The sequence below is a fragment of the Phlebotomus argentipes genome, unplaced genomic scaffold (genome assembly GCF_947086385.1).
Source record: "Phlebotomus argentipes unplaced genomic scaffold, Phlebotomus argentipes genome assembly contig_2, whole genome shotgun sequence".
In the NCBI taxonomy this organism is placed as follows: Eukaryota; Metazoa; Arthropoda; class Insecta; order Diptera; family Psychodidae; genus Phlebotomus; species Phlebotomus argentipes.
The window spans coordinates 6,039,752-6,052,890 of record NW_026776162.1 but is presented as its reverse complement, the minus strand read 5'-3'; positions in this window follow the sequence as shown (position 1 = coordinate 6,052,890).

Genomic DNA, 13,139 nt, shown 5'->3' with positions numbered 1-13,139 from the left:
AAACACTTGATTTTAGCCCGGGAAATTGTGAAAAAATCATGTTAAGAAAGACTTATTTTTAACTCACTTTCACCCTAATTTTACATAGAAAAAGATAAATTTAACCCGAAAAGACTTTATTCTAGTTTTCTCTGGATATTTACATTGATTGACTGAATTTTAGTCAATTTTTTTGCTCTCTTTGCGAAAATTCTGTGAATCCTGGGAATGATGATGGAGAAACCAGTGAAATTTTAAGCTTTACAGCTTCTCAATCATATCATAGTTGAACATGGAGTTTCCCAAAATTTCACGCATGTCTTCTCGCCAAGCACTTTTCTATATGCCACTGCAATAGAATGACACTCCAGTGTAATTTATCATCTCCAGCGGTTTTGCCAGTTCTGGAGATTCGCTGAGATTCCCAGAATGGAAGCCACACAGTGTCCAACTCACACTCCTAATTCCAGCAAACTCCACTTCATTTCTGGAAATGTTTATCAGAAGAAGTGGGATGACAGCATTGTCATCATTTTCCATCCATGAACCGCACAAGAGGTGTGCGGTGGAGACGAAGGGGTGCTCAATGGCTTGATGATTCTCATCTCATCCTGGAGCACAGCTCCTTGGGCGTCTCTCTGTGGGACAGTTCATTGAATTTGCAGATGAGAAAGGAGGTGAGTTACGGCAATGGAGAGGCATTCAAGTATCTTATATAAATTACCCACTCGAGAAGACAAGTGGAAATGGACCTGGGAAAGCGTTGTCTGTCACAAGAGCGACATTCTATGCATAGCATTGATCAACGAAATGCAGAAAAGTCCCCATGAATCATTCATGCCGGCTTTGCTGGGAGATCGGACAATGGCAAATAGATATATTATTCATTTGCCATCCCCATGAAAGAGAGAAAATCAGAGACGATGAGTTCGTAATTGTCGACTAATTGATTATTGATTTCATTCATCGCGAATTCTCGGTGACTCTGGGCGCTCCTCAAATGAGAAGGTTAATTACTCTGAATAAGGCTTTCGCCCAGTGAATGCATATTATATGTATATGCCATGGGAAAAGAGGTGCGGAAAACTGCTAAAACTTGCTCCAACAGTTTCCATTTGAAAAGAGTAAATTGGATTTTTCCACCATCAGCGATACGTAAAAAGTCCATTTAGGTCAAGTGATTGAGAGTCATGAATTGACTCCTCAAGGCTGCGCCGCGGGTAAAAAGCGGCTAATAGACTCACTTCATCAGATGAATATTGCAATTGTGGCCCCACAAGATTGTAATGCTCTCGCCCACATCGCCCACCAATTCGCCACCCACTCACACGGACTAAAAAGCACCCAATGTGCGGTTTTGCGGACGGCTTTTGGGGTGATATCTGAGCTTTCCACTCGAGTCGAGCTTACGATGGGAAATGTCACTTTCATATTCGATTGTTGTTGAGTCATCCTAAATGCATCAGTATCGAATGAATTTTAAAAACCAATTGATAAACTCTTAACTGTGCGATTTATTGCCTTGTGAAAAGTCAAAATCGCCATTTTTCATGAGAATGAAGTGAAAATTGAGTAAAAACAGTTTCTAATCGTTGATTGAAGTGGCTAATTTTGCTGTTTCAGTTGATTTCTGACTGAAATATGGCAAAATTACTAATCTAAAAGATGGTAAATAAAATATTTAGGTGATTCACAACAATTTCCTCTCCTAATTAGCCATTTTATATGACTCATTTATTGGTAGTTTGCCGCCCTTTTCCACCCAAAAGCAAAAAAAACTGTAACACGCGAGGCAATTTAATTGAAAATGTGTAAATATTTTAAGGCACACTTTATCTTATCTCTCCCAATATTTGATGTTTGTACATTTATCATAGGAAAGCCAGTTGGAAAAATAGCCAAAGTGAGCAGAAATTACCGCACTTCGTTGATGTGGTGGTTAAGTAGAGTTGAAGAGCACATAAACATTTTGTGTATTTATGCACAAGCATAAAAGGAAGTGGCCTTTTATCGAAATCGGAAACTGATGTTTGGTACTTTCATGCATACAAACAATTCACTGAGCTCCTTTCCTTCCACAAGTTCCTCCTGGTAAAATTCATGCTCCATCCATTGGGAGAGTGGGTCTTATGTGTGGAGAACTCTCCGGTGCCTCGTTGGGTCTGGAGGAATTCTGATATCGTGCAAGCAGAGAGAGAGACGATCGCAAGGGTGGCGGAATGTGGGCAAATTTTAGAGACGGTGAATGCGGGTGAGTTTGCAAAGTTTTGCAAAGGCTTTACTAAAGAGATTTTGCTGGAAAAGTTACACAAAATTTCCCTCCAACACTCATGCCGATGCTCCACGCCACGTGAAATGCATAGACCAGTGGGTACTGGAAAATTAGTGATTTAATTAGGTGCTCCGTGTTTGTTGGAAACTTTCACCCCACAAGTAATTATCATTCAATCCTAAAATTTTAAGCGATGAACTTTGCGGATCACCGCCCTTTGCAAACACACCCAGCTATACACTAGAAAGATGATACATTTTTCGCCAACGTGGTCAAACAGAATTTCCCTCTCCCCCAACAAAGGTGAAAAGTGCTGCAGAAGCAGATTAAGAGATACGCAATCGCGTGTCTGTTTTGCTGAATATTGTATATTTATTTCCATATAAATTTGCAGAAAAACTTCAAGTTACACGCATTGTTCATCAACTTTTCATCCCCCTTGATTCTTCCTCAGCCGCTTTTCCATTGCCGCGAAGCGCGTCTCGAAAGCTTCCGCGAGGGGCAATGACATGAAGTCATAGCTCAGCCGATTGCCGGTCTGTGTAACCAGAGTCACTTTGGCGTGCCCTGGAGTGTTGTCGACGAAAATGCTTCCCTCGAGATCAATGACAATCTTGTAGAAGAAGTACGAGCGCATGGAGTACCGCGGAATGTTCGCGATCATGATTCTCCCAAAAGGCGCGAGAGACTTGTTCTGAGCTCTGCACTCGAACATCATTGTGCGCTTGCAGACGCTGTCCGTGATGTAGATTTTGGCCTTCGCATGTCCGTAGATGTCCTGCACGACAAAACTGATGCGCACGAGATTCGTGTCCTCGGGCACGGTGAATTGGAATCTGGTCAGTGATCTGATGCACTCTGGTGGTTGATACTGAAGATGTGGAGCTGAGAATGGTGCTTTGCAGCTCACACCTTTGCAGCAAGTGCAACCAGTCTCATAGATGGCCAGGAAATCCTTCTTGCAGCCCAACTTCTTGTTCAATTCACGCTTCTTCTGCACATACTGATATCGCACAGCTTCCAAGAGACTCAGTCGCAGCTTCTTGCAGAACAGCGCATACAATCTCTGATCATTGAGTCGTTTCACATCCATGAAAGTCAAATAGCGATCCATGTTGAAGAGCAGTTCACACTCCAGATCCTGGAAGGTGAAGTTCGTGGCGATTTGCAGCAATTCGCGATAATTCCGCGGATGAGCGTGAATCTTCTTGATGTAGAAGAAGCGCAGCAGCTCAACGACAATGTCCATCTGCATGTCGGTTTGATAGCTCGTGGCTTTCGTGTTGTAGAACAATCTGGGAATCTTCCCGAGATGAAATTTGATGTAGCATCGATCGGGACGGAAGAACAGCTCAGCATCAGTGTTGCGACCAATGAAGCTGGGCTGCGGAGCTCTCTTCACACCAGGAATTGACAAAACGCTTGGCGCTTTCAACATTCTGAGGAACTCACAAAACTTGCTGGATTTGCTAGATTTGAAGCTGTTCACCTTTGAAATACTTCACACCGACTGAACGCTTCGTTCGACGTTCAAAGAGGTTTTTAAAGGCACTGCGAACAGGTAGAAAGTCAGGACAAATCATCCTGACTAGGATTTGATTGCTGAAGTGAGAAGTAATTCCATGGTAACAATTCTTTAAACGTTTTTAAATTGCAAAATCGCACATGAACAGAAAACTTGTCAAGTCCTTAAGAAATCCTCAAGCAAAGCCAGTCTTGGTTCGTCAGTCTGTCGCGACTAATTAAATTTCAGAAGCCGCAATATTCCAAAAACCATAACATGTTCCATGAAATTTGGTAGAGAAAATTCACCACGTGGAAAACCCTCATGAGGTCATGAGAAGAAATGAATCATGTCGATTCCGTGCTTTTGATTCTCCCGGAAAATTGTGAAGAGTTTTCAGCGTTTTGAGTAATTTTGCTGAAACATGTTTTTGTGCTAAAAGCATTTTATTAATTTATGTGGGTGCAGAAGCTCTCACTGCTGGATTAACCGCTGAAACCTCGGTGGAAAATTGAGAATTTCACACATATAGCACAACATCCTGGGCTGAAACTCAAAACTCTCTCGGTTTTTGACGCTTTCACATTGCTTGGGCGCCCAGTTTTCTGTGGGAAAATTAAATGCGAAGTGAGAATGAATTTTTGCATACGACGAGAAACTCTTGAAGTCCTTGAGGAATGATTACGCTAATCTTCTGACGAGATCATAATTTAATTGTTTGTTGGGTAATACACAAAATTTTCACTCTGGGCGTTGGTTTTTTTTCATCATCACGCGGTGGAAAACTGTAGCGAATCCCTTCATAATTGGTGTGCTGAGGTTCTTTGCCATCCAGCAAAGGAATATTTTCAGCAATTCGCCATATTTAATTGGACTTTACAGTGAAAGACATACGAGGTATTAAGCTATGATGAAAAAAAAGAGAAAGACTTCATTCCCTCTGAAGTTTTCAGCACAATGTGACGGGGAAAAATTAATACAATTTCCTCGCTACGGCGGTAACTCATTAATTGCCGGGCTTGGATGGGAAATTAAATTCAATTCCCTATCTCTTCTCTGCAATTTTAACAGCACAAGCAAGAAAATGGAAAGAAACACCACCGCGGCTGATAAGAGATGCGCTCCTCAGTGAAATTCCATTTTTCTCATCTCTTCTTCATCTGAGAATGGAATGTATTTTAAGCCACACGCTGTGCAGTAGAACAAGAGAGAAAGAGAGAGAGAAGAAGAAGACGAAAAATGTCATTGAATGGAATTCTAATTAATCAGAAAATTATGCCAAGCCTTGAGCACTGGACGGTTTTTTTCCCAGATTCACTGCTGCATTTAATAAATTTCCACAAAATCAATTATTGTCCGAGCAAATTACTTTTGTGGGAGGAGCACAATTAAATATATATTTTTTTTCGCCCAGTGAAATTTTAGCGCATAATAAATCCATTTATTTACGATTGAAACGTGATTTTACTGAATAAATTAATTTGCGAAAAGCATTTCAGCGAAAAAAAATCACTAAAAAGCACTCTTTTCATTGGTTCGCCGCGATAATGATACAAATTTACTAAATAGTGCGTAAATTGCATTATGCGTCATTTTATCAAATTGGATGGAATTTAATAAAATAACAATTAAAAATAACACCAAAAAAATCCCATAGAAAAATGATGGCGTGAAAACGACCAAAACTAATACAAAAAACCACAAATATTAATGAATTTTTGTATTATTTTAATGCAAATTGCTTTTGTGCATATTTTTCTGTGAGCATCTCAACATCATTGAATTAAACAATTTATAGTATTTATATAATTGAGTAAAAGTAAATTCTCCCTAAACTGTCAAATGCTTGTTGTTCTATATTTCAAATGTTCATTCCAGAGTTGTTATGATTACAATTCAATTTGTTGGATGTTAATTGAATTTCAGTTGGATTATCTTCCCCAGCAATGATTGTTTGCAGGTGATTGAATGAACGGAAACCAATATGTGAGTGTTGGAAATTTATTAACTTCTTGGAGCATGTCGTAATTGAATGGCAAATGTAGGAAATTAAGATGGACATGCATATATGGAGAAATGTATTCCGGAGGAGATTGCATTCATTCAGCTTCATGTAAATCACCCCCTAAATAATTAATAATTGATCCTGGCAATGGGAGAGACATAGAAGAATCCTAATGGGATGCTCTTCTGTCGGAGGAATGCGGAGAGACGAGTTGAGGTCGCCGAGAGTCTCTAGCATGGAAAATTATGAGCCATTTGTATTCTCCTCGAGATTCTCAGCCACCATCCGAGCCCCCCTCGTCCAGACTTGAGGATTGTGATGTCTCTCCGGTGTCCCGAATTCCCGAGATTAGGGATCAAAGTGTTTTCTTGCGGTTAATTATTAACGATGCTTCCTTAAATGGGTGGTAAATCGTTCATGAAAATTGCACAACCGCTCCGTGGCGGAGCAACACAGGAGAGCCATAAAATTATTCCCTGTGAGGCAAAATGATGTTCTTTAGAGGAATAAATTAAATATTTTCCTGTTTGCCAGTGTCACACGTTTTTGCACGCGAGGCGAGCGCGCGCGCGCTCAATGGCTTCATGCGAAAGCTCCTGAACGCATTTCCATTCACGCGACGGAATGAATTGTCTCAATTTAAAGAGAATCCTCACACCTCACGCACTCCCCCCCCAGGGATATCTATGCGCGGAATATTGACAAGTTTCCGTCTCAATTTCACTCTCTATGGCTCAACAATTGAATTCTCTCACTCCGCCGCGCGCGCGATGAAAGATACGCCGACTGGCGTGTACCTCGTCAATTTCATCGGCACCATTCAATTAAAGAGGCGTGAATGGCGAGCCTTTCAGTCCAAAACTTCGCCATATCCTCATACAGCTGAATGGGCCTTTTCATGGGAGGTGCGACGCGCACGTTAAACGCCAAGAAACAGCCCAATTTTCCCTGAGAGCCATAAATGACATTCACATCGCCACCCCCGCGCCACGCGCCATCCCTTTCGCGCCGCGTGTCCCTCGAGAGCCAGCCACCGGCTTTTATACCTTCAGTCACACTTCCACATTTCACCCACTGACTTTGGCAATATCATAAAACAAAAAGCGAAACGATCTCCTAAGCAGATAACAAAATATTTATAGGCGATTGAATGTCTCCCAATCGCTGGTGTGCATTAGCGTGGCGCGGAAAAGGCGCGAAGCCAGAGAAAGTGACTAAAAGTGTGTATACTTTTCCCCTCTCACAGGGATATTTTCAAATAAAATTAATGACACTTTTAGGAGAGATTCCTTCACTGCGAGAATCTCTCCATGGTGCTTGATTTTTACACCCACGATCATATAAGGTTCATTCAAGGCGCCTCTTATAGCACTCCACTTTCCTCCCTTCCGCTGCGCGTCTCCTGTTTATTTTCCAATAAAATGCCATTGCTATAGTGCCATCGCATGATGATGGCACAGCCTTAATTCACACTGAATCGCAAGTGGTAATAGACTTGGGATAATCATTAAAATATCTTTAGAAATTCAACTCCTATTCACAGGACAAACACATGGTGAGAGTTGACGGTATAATATATGGATTTTGATGTTTTTCTCAAGTATTTTCCCTAAATGTTTTTATGCAAATCCCAACAATATGGTCTAAATTGTTTTTCTGTGCCTTTATTTCCAACCAATTTCATGCTATATTTTCCTCGGTGTGTCGGCAAAACTTTGGCAATTTTTCATAATTTATACTTTGCGAAATCATCTGGCATCACGTGATTTGGCTGCGAAGGCAGACGAAACACCGAGATGTTGGAAGAATTTTAATTGAAATGTGTGTAAATTTAATTACATCGCGCACAATGTGTATGAAAAACCGTGCCCTTTGAGTCAATTTATGACGATAGGTGAGTTTGAGCTACAAATCAAGTGAAAATGTCATGTTTTTCACCCGCGCCTTTTTCTCTCAACTCGCAACGCCGAAATCATGTTTCTCGTGTAGCATTTAATACCACCGCGGGGAATGTTGATTTCGCATATAAGAGCAGAACACACACGTGAGTTGATGTATGACGACCTAATAAATGTCAACCCTCTTTTGTCATTAGTTTTCCTTGAGGAGAGAAGGGTTGGGAAGTGCACAGAGGGTGTCTTCCATTTGGGGGCGAAGCGCGGCACACGCAAATGCTGGAAGGCGTGCTGCGGTGCGCCACTTTATAAGCTCAAACGAGGCAATGTACCGGAGGGCGACCCGCAAGAGCTCTTCATTTCCGCCGAAACACCCGTGTTATTCCATTTGGCGCCAACTCGCAGTGGCGGCTCCGAGGGTGCCGCAACCTCAATTCAATATGACTGCCAAATGCGCCGGAATAGTGAGGAGGAATGTCAATGGCTCCAGGATATGGAGAGACCATCGAAATTTGCATTTGCGGATCAGGGCAAATGTTGTCCCACAACGACTAGAGAGAGATAAATGTAAACGGAGATCCTTTCTTCACCCAGGGATTCACTGGCTGACTCCCTTATTGTCGTCAGCTTTTAATCAGCCACTCCGTTCACGGAGCAATATTATCCCAGACTCGCTCTCTTCGTATCCACTTAACAGGGGAACTTGTGGCGACAATTGCAAACACACTGTCTTTACAATGACGCATTCTCTTCAGCCTGTCTTATCGGATGATGCAAGAGAGGACGAGAGTGATTGAATAGTTTCATCGTCACAAGCTGTCCCGAGGGATGTGAAGGGGGAAATTGAGGGATGACTGACTATCTCATCCTTTAATAACCCAACCATGTTGCTAATGATATCTGATACTGTTTGTCCTGATCAATACAGCAACCGTCGTGTAATTACACGATGGAAAGCTGCAAGTTTCACATCATTATAGAGAGACATTTTGAGAACGCTTCATTAGGGAATTTTCACAAAAACAACCAACTGAATACTTGTTATTCTTATCAAAAATTTTGCAATACTAATTCCATCTAACTTAGGCATTCGTTGAGGAACTCACAGAACCCACAATACACATCATGAAGGCGACTTCTGAGGAATTCCTGAACCTCTGGACGTGGTGAGAGTGAAGATAGCGTCGAATAGCTAGAATACTTGAAGTTGTGCAGTGTTTATCCGTCGGCTTTTTCTTCAGTCCAAAGGGAAGTTAATCAGGGAGACTTTGGCAGAAGAGACCACCAGAATTTCCATATTAAATTTCAATAGTAAACATTCATTACCATGCCTAAATTGCAAAGTTTCCTGCAAGCCATGGCGCGGGGGTGAAGTGGCCGATGGACATTGGTTGAACTATGGAAATGCCTCGTGATGTGTACTCATGCACCCTTGACAATAGAATCTCATTGACCTGATTGCACTACATAAGCACGTATTTTGTGGCGATATGCGAGAAAGATAGCCCAGGCTGAGGGGTAGAGCGACGTGAGGGGTGTGAGTTGGCTATTTATCATCGTTTTCTGACATGACCTCAAACTAGTGTGATTAAATTCCAGAGCGACACATTAATCAAGCCAATTAATATATGCAAAATGGAAAATCCATCACATCCAATTATCTTCCCGGGGAGTTTTATAATATTTCCATCTGTATCGCTCTCAAGAGAGCAAATGAGACGCTGTCGCCCTCATTTATTAAATGACCATCAATCATATTTGCTGCTGAAATATATCCGTTGCTTGTTTATTTTGCCCTTCCGGTTTCGCGCGGAGTTAAAGTGCAAAAGACTGTTGAATACTTAAAGTTCAAAAATATCCCACTGATCCTCCTCCCTCTCACCCTTAAACACCCACACACACACACATTGGCAGCTTAAAACTTACTCTTCATCGGGACTTTTTTTTTCTCTTATTTGCAGACATACAGAATAGAAATATAAGAAATCTGTGGCGTGGGAGCAAAATTTGATTTTATTCTCACATACTTTACCGCGGGATGGCACGAACATCGAGCCCGAGGGGTGAAGAAAAATAATAAAATTCACCCTCCGCAAAAGTTTAAATTGTAATTTATGATGAGTGACAAAACTTTTATATATGACTGTCGAAGAAAGTTCCTTTAGCTCAGATTATGTCATCTTTTAATTTAGCACAGACCAACTGCAAGAGAATGTTGAGAAAGATGCGGAACATTCCTTTTATTTACACCCACGCAAGCTTCTATTGGAAACTTTTACAAATCAATTTATTTTTCACATTTTCACATAGAGAATAAAAAAATATATAAATTTGGCAGACAAATATTCAAATGTGACTGGAAAGCTATTGATACTGTTTGAATTGGTTTCAGTTATTCAAAGAGAGCAAAATGGAACCAGAATGTTATTTAGTTTTTAACCTCTCGCTCACTTTTTTCCCCACTCACCTTTGCAGGGAATTTTTCAATTTCAATTCTCATTTTTCACATATAAATATTTCAAGGCCCAAAAGTGGGCATATAAAAAAAAAAGCAAATTTCGTGAGCCTTTTACTCCATCGTGAAAAGCTCATAACAGCGCGGAATCTCGGGGAAATAAATTGAAAATTCAATTTAGCCATCACATATTAATGAAAATTGCAACATTTCATAACTTCAAACAACACAGAAAAACACCAAAAGTAATTCCGTCAAACGGATTAATATGTATAATACATTTTTTTTTGTTTGCCTACATTGCATAAAGTCACAGTTGAAATATTCCAATTTTGTTTATTTCTCCGCGTGGGAAAAATGCAGACAGAAAAAAACAGCGAAAAAATCATCATTTCATTTCATTTATGTTGTTTGCATTCAAATGAATTAGCACAGGTTTTTTTTTCGCCGCCCACTAAAAATTATACTGTGAACAGGTAAAATGGCCAATTGTGGAAAATCACACATTTAACTTAATAATCATAAACAATATATAGAATTTTGCAATGAATATATGAGTGTGGTGAGCATATATACACTTCAATTTGTGGTATTTTCGCATTGAACAAACTGACTAATGATATTTGCATTCTGTGCATTTTGCTCTCCAGTCTTTTCGGGCATAAAATTTGTCGAATTAAAATAATATTAGAATCAATTTTCTACCAGCAAACAAAGAATTCTATTATTGGTGTTAACAATCGTTTTTTTTTCTCTCTGTGCGAAAATGTGGGCTTGAAATGGAAATTATGCCAGAGAATGATTCACAACTGGAAATATCCATTGAGATCCATTATTAAGCGCTTTCAAGCAAAGCTCTGGCGCATAGTGGAAACTTATGAAATGCTTTTATCGCAATGTATTGTATAGATGGGCCAGAAAATGGGTGTGGTATGACTTTTACGCTTTAATGCCAGATGGAGACGCCTGGTGGGTGGGTTCGGCGAGAAATTTTCTGAGCGAACCCATGAGAGGATGGCAACAATAAAAGGTTATAGGTTCGATGCTATGAAACAATTATAAGCGATAAGTGCTTTTCCCGTCGGGTGAGTCACTTTTTATGTAGTCCCATTTTATTTTCCCCCGTAATTACCGTCCATAATTGTTACGACTACACTATAGAAATTTCAAACGCCCCCCAAGAGTCACCCCCTCCCCACTTTCAGGCTCCCCGTCGTCCCACTGCACTCACTGAATTCACGACATTAATTGAAAAGATGGCTATTTGAAATTTAATTTCTCAACACTCTATTCTTCACAATGGAGCACTGCAATTGAGTGTTGTTACTCTGCATAAAATCAGTCGAAATCTGACATTCATTTATTAAAATCACAATTATTGGTGGCTTTTTTGTCCAAAATTGCAACTCCAGAAACTTTTAAAATACATCCACAATTATTCAAGCTGTGCTAATTGCCAAAGCTCTGCTTGCATGCATTATTCATTGAGTCAATCAACTGAATTTGCGTATAGTGCAATAAACAACGCAGATTTTTGTGAAATTCCACAAAGGCCTCAATAGTGTTCAATTCAAACTGCCTTTATTCGTGGGTTTTGTTTGGTGATTCTAAAATAAATACACGGAGAAACACAAGAGCTGCAAATCAGTGTAATATTGAACGTTTTTCAGAGAAAACGTGTGCATAATTTTTATTTTCCCAATGCTCCAAAAAAAAGTCCGCTTTCTATTGCGAGAATGTGAAGCACAAAATTTATTTATATATTTTTTAGCCACAGGTAAAATATGGAGGCATTGTTTGTGGGATAAAATTTGCCAGCACGTTGTTTTGCAGGAAGTCAGGTGTAGGTCTACGTTTCCGGTGAGTCTGAAGAGATAGAGGGTGACCTGTGTTGTGTCTCTGGCCTCTCTGAGTATTATAAATGATGGCGAGCAGCGAGACAAATAATAGCGTGTCTCTGAATGCGTTACACAGGACGATCTCGCTGTCCCATCGCGCACTCGAACTCCCGGGAAACTCTTTTAAAAATTCCATGATTTATTGCTGCAGACCATATAGAGTGCGCGCGGTGGCAAAAAAGTACACCAATCTGGCGGTCACATAATTAATGGCACTACATAGGCTATCATAATTTAGTTTTGAGATTTTCCCTTGTTTGCATATCAATTTTTCCCGCCGCTGTGAATAAATGAACACACGGAGCGCTTGAATTTGCATTGAAAAAGTGTGTTTTGCTTCAATGTTATTTCTTCCAATTTGCTATAAATAATTTTGGAAGCATAACACGAATTTTGAATTGTGAGAATCACTCTTCCTCCGTGTGTGTGTGTTGAAATATTCAAGGATACACTTTGGGATATCAGTGAGAAAAGTGAGCTGAGAATTTTCTTCCTCCACTGCACAATTAGACGGTGAAATGAGACAAATTTAATCACGTTTATTAGCACGCAAACATTGCAAGTCCCAATGGGTGAAAACTAGCCAAACACAATTGTGTGGACAATTTAGTTTGTGTGCCAACTACACCCAGTGCCAACCACAACATCCTCCACAATAGGGACATAGGAGTGACGAAGGTGGCTCTCGCCTCGCTCGCACCACTGCTTTTGCAGCATGCACAAGTTTTGCGTGGCCCAGCAAATTGGCTCCACAATGAGGACGTAAAGCAATTTCTGCTAAGAAGGGCTTTCGGAAATCCGGAAGATGGATTGATTGCAAAATCAGTCGGTGCAGCCCATAAACGTAAGTTGATTTAAGCTCCGCATCGAACATTGCTGAAATTAGTGCACCTGCTTCGAAAATAAATTCCATAAATCCATTGTGCACGTAATGTGTGACAGTACGAATACAGAAATTGTTTATGCGCATATTTAATAAGTTTAGATTATTGTGATTATTTAATGAAGTTGTGCAGTTCGATCAGAGTTGGGAGGAAATTTTGGTTATTCACATTAAGCCTGTGTTCATCGTTAATATTTAGCGCACACTTTTAGAATAAATCGAACAACGGATTTAGTCTCTTAACAGAG